This window comes from Hibiscus syriacus, unplaced genomic scaffold (assembly GCF_006381635.1).
Source record: "Hibiscus syriacus cultivar Baekdansim isolate YM2019G1 unplaced genomic scaffold, ASM638163v2 tig00110450_pilon, whole genome shotgun sequence".
NCBI lineage: Eukaryota > Viridiplantae > Streptophyta > Magnoliopsida > Malvales > Malvaceae > Hibiscus > Hibiscus syriacus.
In genome coordinates this window covers 1,337,119-1,349,692 of record NW_024062743.1, presented here as the reverse complement: position 1 = coordinate 1,349,692, position 12,574 = coordinate 1,337,119, and the positions used below count along the sequence as shown (strand labels likewise).

The following is a 12,574-nucleotide window of genomic DNA, read 5'->3' as shown; positions in this document are numbered from 1 at the left end:
TCATAGCGGGATTCTAAAGTATCAACTTTAAATGTCTGATTAGATCCATTTGCAATCGATTGCTTCAATTGGACTTCGTTCCTGGAATTCGATCAAAGTATATAAGTTTCACGTTTTCCTATTAACTATTATGTGCTTCTGAAAAATACTTGGATCCTCTAGTGTGTTCCAAGTGTAATACATGATGATTTTATATGTTTTGAAATGTGTTTTAATGAAATTATTGATTTACTAGGTTATGAACCATGACAACATGGTATGTGTTCTCCGATTTTGGTTTTCACCGAAAAATATGAATTGTTCATGATTTAAGGAATCATGAATTTACTGAGTTATGAACTATGATTTCCTGTTTCATTGGTTATTAATTGAATTGTTTTATTGATACAATATCTGGGTAGACTGGAGTATGGAGGTATAGCTATGATCAAGCTGGTAAATCCTTACGGACCTAAGGTGATCCTTGGGTAGGCTCTCTGGCCCCAAGGCACTCACTTGGGTTAATCATAGGACTACTTATGGCGTACAGGTGGAGTCAGGTATACAATTTATTTCATTATCACGGTTATGACATATGACTATATCACGATTCATATATTACGGTTTACGATTAAAATGATTTTTACTGGATTTTTATATAGGTAGGATTCTGGAGTATAGAGGTTCAGCCCTGATCTAACTGGTAAATCCTTACGGACCTAAGGTGAACCTTTGGTAGGCTCTCAAGCCCCAAGGCATTCCCTTAGGTTAGCTCATTTTGTTGTGTGCTTAGGGTAAACCCTTATGAATGCAGTTCTGGGGAACTGCATAACGGTGTTCGGTTGGAGGGTCTACTATGATTTTGAAAATATGTTGTAAACAATTACTGTTTTGAAAAGATTTATATCTTTTCACTGGTTTTGGTTGGAACACACTAGACATCCTATTTGATTTCCTGAAAATTGATACTATGAATGTTTCCTATGAACTGAAATCTTCGTGGCTTCTACTCGATGAACTACCAGTGGAACCCCAGCTTATCCCGAAAACCTATATATGTCTGATTCAATAAGGAAATTTTATTGTTCTACATATATCTTCATGTCCTGTTGCATCAACTGGCAGTATTGTATTACCGAGCTTTCCAAAGCTCACTATGTTACAAACTATTTCAGGTTAAAAGAATCGTATCAGTGCAGCTATAGACTTCAGTAGGAGAGTTCCACTGGTGTTGCTTGCGGAGTACAGTGCAGGTGATTAGGGGGCATGTAGGTTGTATTTTGTTATATATACGAGTGTGAAAATATGTTTTATTTATGAATACTGATAAATTTTACTTTTTTTTATAAATTGATTTTATGATTTTAGACGTTTTAATAAAAAAATAATTTTTATGAGATTTTTACGGTGGGTCGCTCCGGTGGCCTAATGTGACACCCGGATCAGATTGGGCCAACCGCATCGGTTTATGGGTTATAAAAATTAATATTTTTATAAATTTATTTATTTCAGGTCGAGTCAGTTTAGATTTTTTATCAAAAGGAGTCGAGTTTGAATTACGTGAAATCTCCCTAAACCTGACCGGATCGGGTTTTGGGTGAAAGGTGTGTTTTTTGGGTCAGGTCGGATGGTCGAAAACCCGATCCAACTCGACCCATGCACATCCCTATTCTTCATGTACTTGACTTGTCACCATTCTTTGATACCAGGAGCACATTCCATGGGGAGAACACACTGCAGCTTCATTGTGGACAGGCTTTACAACTTCAACAACACAGGGAAGCCAGATCCAAGTATGAAGCCATTATCCTTGGGAGAAATGAGAAAGTTGTGTCCCCAACGTAGAAAGGGCCAAACCGATCCACTGGTGTTCGTAAACCAGGCATCTTCATTCACCAACTCTTACTACTCCAGAGTGTTGGCCAGCAAATCTGTCATCGGAGTTGATCAGCAGCTACTCTATGGTGAAGATACCAAACAAATCACTCAAGAATTCGCTGCTGGTCTTGAAGATTTCAGGAAATTGTTTGCTCTTTTCATGAGTCGAATGGGGAATATGGATGTCTTAACAGGAAAAGAAGGAGAAATACGCAAGAATTGCATATCTACAAATAAAAGTTAGGCGATTCACTCGGTTTGGGGAGTTCGGATGGGGTAGTGCTCATGTTTTAAAGAGTATTTTTTTATAAAATAAATTTTACGAAATTATTTGTCTGAATATTTTATACATATTAAGGAACACGGTGGGGCTTTTTAGCTCATTCTTTAGTTTTTGAATTACTGTATATTTTACTTTGATCTATACGTATCTATATATCGATATTTTGTTCTGAACATATTTTCGTACGGACTTCTGATGATATGTATATAGATTTGCGATTATATTTTTTTCGTATTTTACCTTTAATTGTATTTATTTACTAAAATGGATTTTAATTGCGTTTTGAATCTGAAAATGATCTCTGAATACGATATGTGACCGTCTAGATTCTGGCCGACCATCTAGGTCGGGTCTAGGGGGTTACAATAAATTCCTAAAATAATTTCGATGCTCATTCGATATTAATTTCATGTCACAACATCAATGTTGACCTTAACACTTCATATTGAACATTCAAGTCTCTTTTTATCCATATTCATCACTAATTGAAATAACATTTTCAATTTCACATTTTAACTACTAATTATGAATTGTTTTAGAATTCACCTAAAATTTTCCATTTTATTCAAAATGATCCATTGCCATTAAATTTAAATTCAAATATCAAATAACATAATCAAGTATCCAAATAATTCATTTAAGCTTAATATATCAACCTTAATACGATTCTTATTTCAAACCCAAACTTTCCATTATTTATGTACTTTGCAATTCGGTACCTAAACTTTTACAAACTTTTAAATCGATCCAAATCCATCCTTCTAACATCAAAATCGACATTCTGATATTCATTTCCAGCATATCACATCAACTTTAAAAAAATTGCATCTTAGACCTTTAATTTCCTAAAATGTGTGAAAAATTCCCTATACTTTTCAAAACTTTCAAATTGGTCCAAATCACATTTTAAAGCTTTAAGAATTATTCTTATATCCATTCTAATTTTTTTTTTACTTTGGCTCAAGCATGATTTCAAGCTCCTAACATCATTTCCATTCAATCTTAATCATTTCCATAGCATAAACTAATCAACTTCAATATTTACCCATTGAATTCTATTGTGGTCGAATCTTATATAGTAGGATTCTAAGTGTTTCCAATCATTATACAAGCTTGAAAACAATTCTATAGCATCACTAACATAAAAATTCATCTTTAAATCATCAATTTGCACTCCCCTTCAACCACCATTAATGAAACATGATAATTTTCACTTTTCCATTATCATGACATCATTTCTTACCTCAACATGTAAATATAAAATAATGTTTTATTAGTTTCCATCTTTTCCATTGCACTTTTCCAAAAATCATAATCTAGTCACTTTAATTCAACGGTCTTGATTTAACATGAAAAATCAACACATATCACAGAACCCACTATTTGACAATTATTTAGAGTGCTCGTGTTTATGATGTAGTGTTTGATTGCTTGAAAATTATAGTTTCAATAAGTTGATATTTGTTTGCAATTTTAGTTATCTATTTGGCTACAATTTTTATTGAAAATTTTATTTTAAAAAATGTCACCTCAGTTGTTTTGTTACTATTTTTTTATTAATGGATAATCAAAATAAAATCAACTAGTAAACTTAGATTCCCTCATGAAGCGACAAGAAGATTCATAGGAATGCAAATTCTTCGTAGGTGTCTTTTAAATTCTTGAATAATCAAGATTCGACACGTTCAGGTTACTCATTCTATTGATAGACCCGGTTCAAATTTTAACAGCTTTAAAACATGTTTTTCTAAATTTGAATCGGTTTGCAATACATTCTAATCGACAATAACGGATGCACATGTATATTATGTGCTCATCTCGAAACACGAAATTTCTTCCATTAGTGATTTATTTCATTTATTGTGCTTACACTGAAATTTTTGTGTTCCCATCCAATATTATATAAATATTTTAAAAATAATAATACTCGAGTGACTAAAGTGGAACAAAAATAATAGTTGGATACTAAATATGTACCCTAATTTTTCATTGATATTATATAAAAACTTTAAAAATATATAAATATTTTTCACTAATATTTTATGCTTAAATATTTATTCTATTACTTTAAAAAATTGATTGTAGTTTATTTATAATTAAAAGATATATTTTTGTTTTTTGTATGCTTAAAAAAGTACGTTTCAATCCAAAACATTAATTGAATTTAAATATTAAATTTAACTATCTTTTAAGTTTAGGATGACAATGGAGCGAGATTGATGATTTTTTTGTCATTTTGAACCCACCTGATATATTAATGATATAATTTAATTTTGATCTAATCTCAATTAAAATAATATTTTTTTATGTTATACTTCTGAAGATGATTTTTATAAATTGCTAGCTTTTTACCATCCGAAAGACCTAGTTAGACCCTTTCGCTTGCTATAGTTACTAAAGGATCCCTAACCTCCGGGAATATAACAATACCGTTAACCTTCAAATAGGCTTAAATGGATAAAAAACCTATAAACAGGACTACTGACATTCTCACGTGATCTATCAGGGCAAAATCTAAGATTTAACTATTAAATCTATTGAGTTTGTTAACCTATGAATATTCTTAATAGCCCTATATATGGCTTTGTCAATTGAAGACCACTATAAATACCCCTGACCAAGATTGATAACGAAGCCTTCTACTATTAGACAACATATCTCCTTCTCACGATTATCCCTTTCTTATAGAGGATCACCGGTCACAATTGGTGCAGTGAGCATGAACAAACGTGACAACTGAGAGAATTATTTGAGATCTACCCCAAAATTGAAACAATCACCTTCACCCCCGGATCTATGAAAACCGAAGAGAATGACCAACGTGCTCTGCTCACTGGTTTCTTATTCCTACGAGTGTTGGAAAGTCGGCGCGATGATGTTGATCTCGAAGCTTGTTAGTTAAGAGACAAAAAAACCCATCGAGTCATGTGATAGTTTTAGATCCACTTGATCGAGTCATGTCTAAAATAACATCATTTTTTATAAAATGAACCTTCCAAAATTGATGTCATTTGGAAAAGGTTAATTATCCCAAACTTTTCTTTCTTTCTTTCTTATTTTACCCCTCCAGATTTATTCTATTTACCTATTTTCTATAACTAATCATAAGTGTTAACTACGCCCCACTCTTTGTCGATCGTTGTTAGCGAAAATGTAAAAAAAATACAAAAGTTCATCAATTATTTCCTCTCGATTAGTAGGAATAGCATTCAATGACCATTCATGACATTTGTAATATTCCATTTATCACATGCAAAGTAAAACAATGGGTGACATTTCAGTAAATGTAGCTTGATGGTCTATTAGTAGTCTATAGATACTCAAATCTCAACTCCTCACCAAGTATTGATACAATAGAAATACAATAAAATCCCTTATCATTGTCGGGACACACATTCCTTATATAAAACATTCATCATACTCGTTAAGAATAAAGTCTTTAAAAAATCGTAAAGAATTGCTATAGACCTTTTGACATGCCAATTGTACCTGAAACTAAAGGAATAACCTGTAGCAGCCCTAAAATCAATCTAGTAATTTTTTTATTTTTGATGATTGAAAAATTATGTTTATTTTATTCGAATCAAGCTTTTGAATAAATACAATTAAGTTTGAAATAAATTCTAAAGTAATATGGGTTAATGTTGAAGTTTTATGAATAAGGACCCAAAAGAAAGAAGTGTAAAATTAGCATTTGAAAGCAAGTAAAGTTTAGAAACCCTTTTAAGTGTATGTTTTTGTTAAAGGACCATATTCTTAATTTACCAAATTTCCTTTAGTTGATGATTCATCATTTAGGCGTCATCAAATATCAAATGAGGTTTTTAAGCCATTTTATTAATTTAAATAAAATACTTTTTTTGTACCATTTTAGATATCCATTCACGTCAAACAAATAGAGAGACAAAACATCATTTAGTTGATGTATTGGTTATAAGTGCATGATTTTATATTTGTGAAGTCATATGTGTGTCATGGGAGTGAAAGGTAAGTACACTCTAGTATGAAATGATTCTTGAATGCTAAAAGATATGGTCATTGATTTCATATTGCATGAATCATGTTAATTTGATATGTTGAGTCGCATGAAAGATTGACTCCATTAACTAATACATGAATAAGATTATTTCATGATTTATTAGAATATAAAATGTACATACAAATCTTGCATGAAGTGTCTAGGTGACACTTGGATATGGGTTGTGATGACTATATGCTAATAAACTCGTGTATGATGCAAGATAAGTTGATTTGGTATGTTAAACCTGCACTTAGTTTGTGTTGGGTTAACAAGTGCATGATGAGTGTAATTTGATGTTAAATATTTGTTAATTTGAACTACTAGAAAAGTGGTAAGTAATTTGGAGTGTCCTAGAACTTATAAAAGTGGATTTTGAGGCGCTAGCGGTTTTAGTATCGAAATCCAACATTCAGTATCAATTCTCTGAAATTCTGGTGAAGCCAGAGTGATTTTCCTCAGACTGATGCGGGTAACCCGATCCGATCTAGAGTGTCACATTAAGGCCACCGAGCGACCCACTGTAAAAATCTCAAAAAATTTAAAACTTTTGTCAAAACATGTAACTCATTAAATGATTTATTAATAAAAAATAAAATTTATCAATATTTAGAAATAAAACAGATTTTTAGACTCATATATATAAAACAAAATACAATTACATACCCCCTAATCCATGTACCATACTCTCAACCAACGCCGGAAGTACTTCTTTATTGATGTCGATAGATGCACTGATGCGATTCTTTTAACCTGAAAAGGTGAGTAACAGAGTGAGCTTTGGAAAGCTCAGTAATACAAAACTACCTGATGATGCTGAAGAACGTGCAGATTCAAATAAATATATATTTCCTTATCGGTTCAGAATCTACAAATCTTTATGTTGAGTGGAAATCCTACAATATATTAGGTAGTAACATACATTGAGCTTTCAGTTCAGAGAAATATTTTGGATGACTGAGTTTAGGAGATCAGAATAGGTTATCTAGTGTGTTCCCGTAAAACCAGTGAAAAGATACGAATCTTTTTAAAATATATTTTTAAAAACCTAACAATACCCCTATCCTTTCACAATCTATTTGTGTAGGTTCCCCAGAACCATACACCCAACCCACACAACCTGTAAGGCCCTGAGCACAAAGACGAGGAACCTGCAGAAATACTTCCTCCTATAATACCCCCAAATAAAACATTTTTCCGTCAGTAAACGGATATCAGAAATCAAAACAAAATTCAGATCAGATATAATAACAGAATCCAGATCAGAAATCAGAACAGAAATCAGATCAGAAATCAAAACAAAATTCAAATCGAAAATCAGATAAAACATTCATGTAATTAGGGAACACAATAGTGATTATAGATATTATTCAGAGGTAATGGATAATCTTATCAGACAGAGAAACACGGATATTCAGTTTACCGATAGAATGCAGGAAGTTAGAATCACTATTGGAAGAGTTCATTAACTGACGAAATCATCAGTTATACAGAATGTGATTTGAGCTGATAAGGAAAAGACAAAGATTCAGAACATTACAATCTAAGTCGATAGATCGGATTATCGAACAACTCCTAGAAATGATACTTGTTGACTGATCAATTCATTACCCTTCAGGGTATGTACTCTTTAATACAAAAAATTCTTATCCATGGACTATCTTTGGAATCATCGTTGAATAGATCTTCCAATGGTCTTTATTTCATTTCCACACTTCCTCAATATCAGGAAATGCTGACGTACTTGATTTTTGGTCCGTAACCCATAGTAATGGTACACTATGTAAACTCATTAGAGTTTCCAGACTTATCCAAATCACTTACTTAATCGTCAGTCATTGAGGTTACTTAGCTCATTTAGCAGTCAAGTCCATTCCAGTTACTTCAGGGTTTTCCAGAGTAATTTAGACATTTCTGAATTTCATATACATATTGTACTTCTGCTCAGTTCAATTTGGTCTTTGTGGTTGACTTGTCTAACGAATATTCACTTCTTAGTACCAAATACGATCTAGAGTTGAGCTGAGTACTTCCAAAATTATCATCGAGCCAAACTTGAGAAAACGAACACGCATTCAAGTGATATTATGCTGTTCATGTACTGACATATCATTAGGGGATTTTGGTCATTTTGGTGCTCAATATTATTCCATTCATTTTAGAGATCGAGGATATCCAATCATTCCTGAACTTGGTGATATTCTTGGTCATTTTCATTCTATGGGTATTTTGGTTATTTTACAGATCCAATGTATTACAATAAATTCCTTCCTTTCGATCTTATTATTAAATTCAAACTTATTATTTTTTTCAGTCCCTTTGAACAATTCTGACAAAAGAGAACCCTCGATAAATTATTCTTTAGGTGTTTACTCATAACTCATAGATTTTCAGGTTAAGTGCCTTCTCAGTTTTTTTTTACAAACGGAATATCAGGAATTTTTGTACAAAGACAAGATCTTAACAATTAAATATGTACTTTATCGGTTAAGTAAGAATCCTCAGGGTATTTTCTCATTCAGGGTCAATTTGGACTATTTTTGCCTCACAATGGCATTTTCATAATTTCTTAACCAGATAATTTCGGTGTTAAACTCTTAACAAGGATAATATAATTTGGAGATCCTAAGGTTAATTGTTTTCCCGGTTAATCTTTGAACTTGAAATTATTCCTTATCAAACTTCTAGTAATTTGTACAAGCCATCTTTGGTTTAGAAATCGGTTATCCATATTTTCTAAGCAAAGCTAGTATTTTCTATAACATATAAGTAGTTTCATCAGATCAATATGTCTTTAAAGCTTCTTATCCAACTTTCAGAGTTAATTCTTGTCATTTTACATTATAAGGGTATTTTCGTAATTTTACCTAATCAATGTATTCTCATAATTTCTTGTTAAACTATATTTGGTTCGAATCCATCCATAATTAAACAGACATAATAATCCAATCATAAACATCCATGCATTTTTCCATTATCAAAGCTTAAAGAGGTAATAATGTATTACCCAGACTCTTAGATTGCCCTAATCGGTCACCGATCATCTCTAAACGAGGGAGAAAAACCCTCTTATCACTGCCTCTTTTTCCCTCGATATCTCCGTTTCATCCACCGATTGGCTGCACCGTGGCGTCTTTAGACTCTCCATTACCGTTCGCTCAAAACCCATCCCTTGGGTCGTCGCTGCTGTTTTCCCCATCGTCTATACGGGTAAGTCCGATCTCACTCCGTTTAAATATATTTCGTGATTGAATGGACTTTGGTTGAATTGTTGGACTGAATTTGATAGATTTTGGTATGTGGAAGCTCCCGGAGTAGTCGGCTGCCATCTCCCAATCCGTCATCGTCATCAAGTGCTGCCATGCGCAGCCGCATGCGGATGGTTCTCGTCCTCGCCCAGAAAAACCTTCTAGAATGATCCAGGTGGACCGAACTAACCCGAACTGATTTGAAACGTCTGAGTCAACCCGAACCAACCCGAGTCAATGAAATCGGTCTAACCCGTTATCCTTGACCCGAACCGTTGACTTTGACCTGGCCGTTGACCTGTCCATTGACTATAGCCCCTTTGACTTTGACTTTGATAGTTTGACCTTTGACTTTACCAAAAAGACACATTTTATATTTTTAACGTTTTGAGTCCATTTTTGATGTCTGTTTCACCAAATTCAAACTCAGTAAGCTGTTTTTCGAAATTTTATCTCCCAATTCAATATGAATTTTCACGTTTAAGTTATGTTTCTAATGTAATTGGTTTTACAATGTATCTGACACATTATGGGGCGTAGAATTAAATTTCGAGGGTGATCAAATAGAGATTAATTGGTTAACCGATATGACTCAAAAATTGAGGTAATATAATATTACATTATTTTTGCTTTATGGAACATGTCGAAATTGGTTAATGCATAGATGAATATGATTGGTTACATGTGTGAAATTAAAATATTCTAAACTCTATCCAAATGCGATGAAAAGTAATTAAACTGAATAAGATTCAAATGACACGTATAAGACACTAGAACACTGATAAGAAATAATTTTAGGTTCATCGATTAATCAATAAGGCAATAAACCTCAGAATCTTTAAATTCTAATTATTTTTGTTAAAAGTTTGAATACTGAAATCACCTGGTTTAGAAATTTCAAAATTACCCCGATGAGGTAAAATTGGTCCAGGCTGACCCTGATAGTGAAAATACCTTGAGAATTCATATTTAATCCGACAAATTATTAATTCACCTGTTAAATTCCTGATCTGTTTGGAAAATCATTGATAATCAGATCTTAACATCGAGAAGGTACAAGACCAAGAATTTTTTATTTATCAGTAAACAACTAAAGACTAAAACATCATGATTACTATTTATGTTTGAATTGTTCAAAAATTGAATTAAATGGAAAGAATGGACTGAAGGAAATGACCAAAATACGCCCTAAAGTGTAAAATGACCAAAAGTACCTCTACGCCTTGGAATTACTAAATACCCTCAAGCTCCAAAATGAATAAATCAACCTAGAATACAAAAATGACCTAAATACGCTCATGACTTGGATTAAGTGAATGCTTTTAATAATTTCTGAAGATACCAATGAAGTTTTAAATGTTCAAATGCCCTTGAGGTTTATAGAGTACGACCTAAGTAGGTCCATCATCCCTAATACTGTTATAATACGAGAAGTATTTAAATACCACTTAAATACTTGTTCGTATTATCATGATCCATCCAAAGATGGTTCTGAAGGTGATCAGTTCGATTCTACAGTGCAGTCAGTTTTAAGAAATGAATAGTCGTGAATTTTTCTCTATATACATACTTGATTAGTATCGCTTTGCTTGGATTTGTATAGTGCGATTGGAATCGAAAACCTATTAAGATACTTGAATTATGGAATTCTATAAAATTGTTGTATACCCTTATTAAACTAATTTATCAAATTTCTCACGAATCAAATGACTAAAATACCCTTATAAGCATGATTGATGGAATCACTTTAGGAATGTCTGAATCCTAAATAAATTTTGATGCAATAATTTCTGAATACCCTGCTGATATATCTGAATACTATGATCTTCATAAATCACTTCGTAAATGACTGATGAATGTGTTAGCTATCAAATCCTCTTTTTATAGGGATTTCATTCTAAAATTCAATCAGTTTATAGAAATTTAGTGGCTTCCTACCTGATAAATACCAAGTACAATAACTAGATCCTCTAATGTGTTCCCTATGTGCTATATGCTTATTTTATATGTCTTGAAATGTGATTTATAGAAGTTAGTGGTTTATTGAATCTTTTAACTATTATATATTTTTATTTACTAATGTCTTTATTTACCGTTTATGAAATGACTACTTGATATGTACTCTCTGGTTTCTGTTTTCACTGGAAAATATAATCATTCTTGATTTATGGATCATGGAATCTACTGTTTACTGTATGAACCGATTATTGGGATGCTGTCTGGGTAGGATTCTGGAGTATAGAGGTTCAGCATTGATCAAGCTGTAATTCCTTACGGACCTAAGGTATTCCTTTTGTAGACTCTAAGGCCCCAAGGCACTCCTGTATAATGTGATTTTATATGTTTTGTATGTCTGATTGATTAATTACATGATTAATTCTATGCATGAACATGGACCAATTGAAGATAGTCCTATTTTTATAGGGGAATAAAGCCTTCAAGGTTAGTTTGACGACCCACAGTATAGGTGAGTGTAGTTTATGTGTTGGGTGATTCTATGTCATTCCAATTTGATGGTTTAACATTTTTATAGGGGAATTTAATTTATGTGTTTTTGGTTCAGAAAGAGAATTTAATGTCAAAGTGAATATCAATATAAGTTTGGTAAGCTTATTTACCTTCTAATGTGTTTTATGAACATAATAGAAGACTCAAAGTAAAACAAAAAGTCGATTTTGTGTTTCAATAAATAAATAAATGAATGAATAAAAAGGATGATCTTGGCGAAATATGTTATTTATATTAAAAACCATTTATTTTTGTTTTCAAGATTGAGAAACCTTTGAAAGATGGTTTAGTGCTGAGAGGATGAAGGTCGTATCTTCAAGAAACTAACACTTTCGTTTTTAGTTCTGAATTGCCTTTGCAAAAAAGAAAAAGAAGAAAATATTTTTTTGCTCAACAAAAATAGTATCTTTATTATTCTTAGAGATAAAAAAACACATCCCCACCTGGGAGCCTCATTAAAAACCCCCTAAACCTAAGTGGGGAAAAAGAATACTCTGCAGTTAGGGAACAAGACATCCAAATAGCAGAAACATAAAAAGACTAGGAGGTCTTCTAACAACACGTTTCCACAAATAGTACTATCAAAAGCTGTATATGAGCTCCTCGAATAACCACATTATAACTAGATATATTGAGAATAGCCATATCCTGCTAGACATT

The 12,574-nt window shown here is 32.4% G+C and overlaps 1 pseudogene; it reads left to right on the top strand.

Moving 5' to 3' along the window:
* The window catches only part of LOC120126122, a 35,411-nt pseudogene extending 33,310 nt beyond the window's left edge, over nt 1-2,101 (top strand).
* The last annotated feature ends 10,473 nt before the right edge of the window (nt 2,102-12,574 follow it).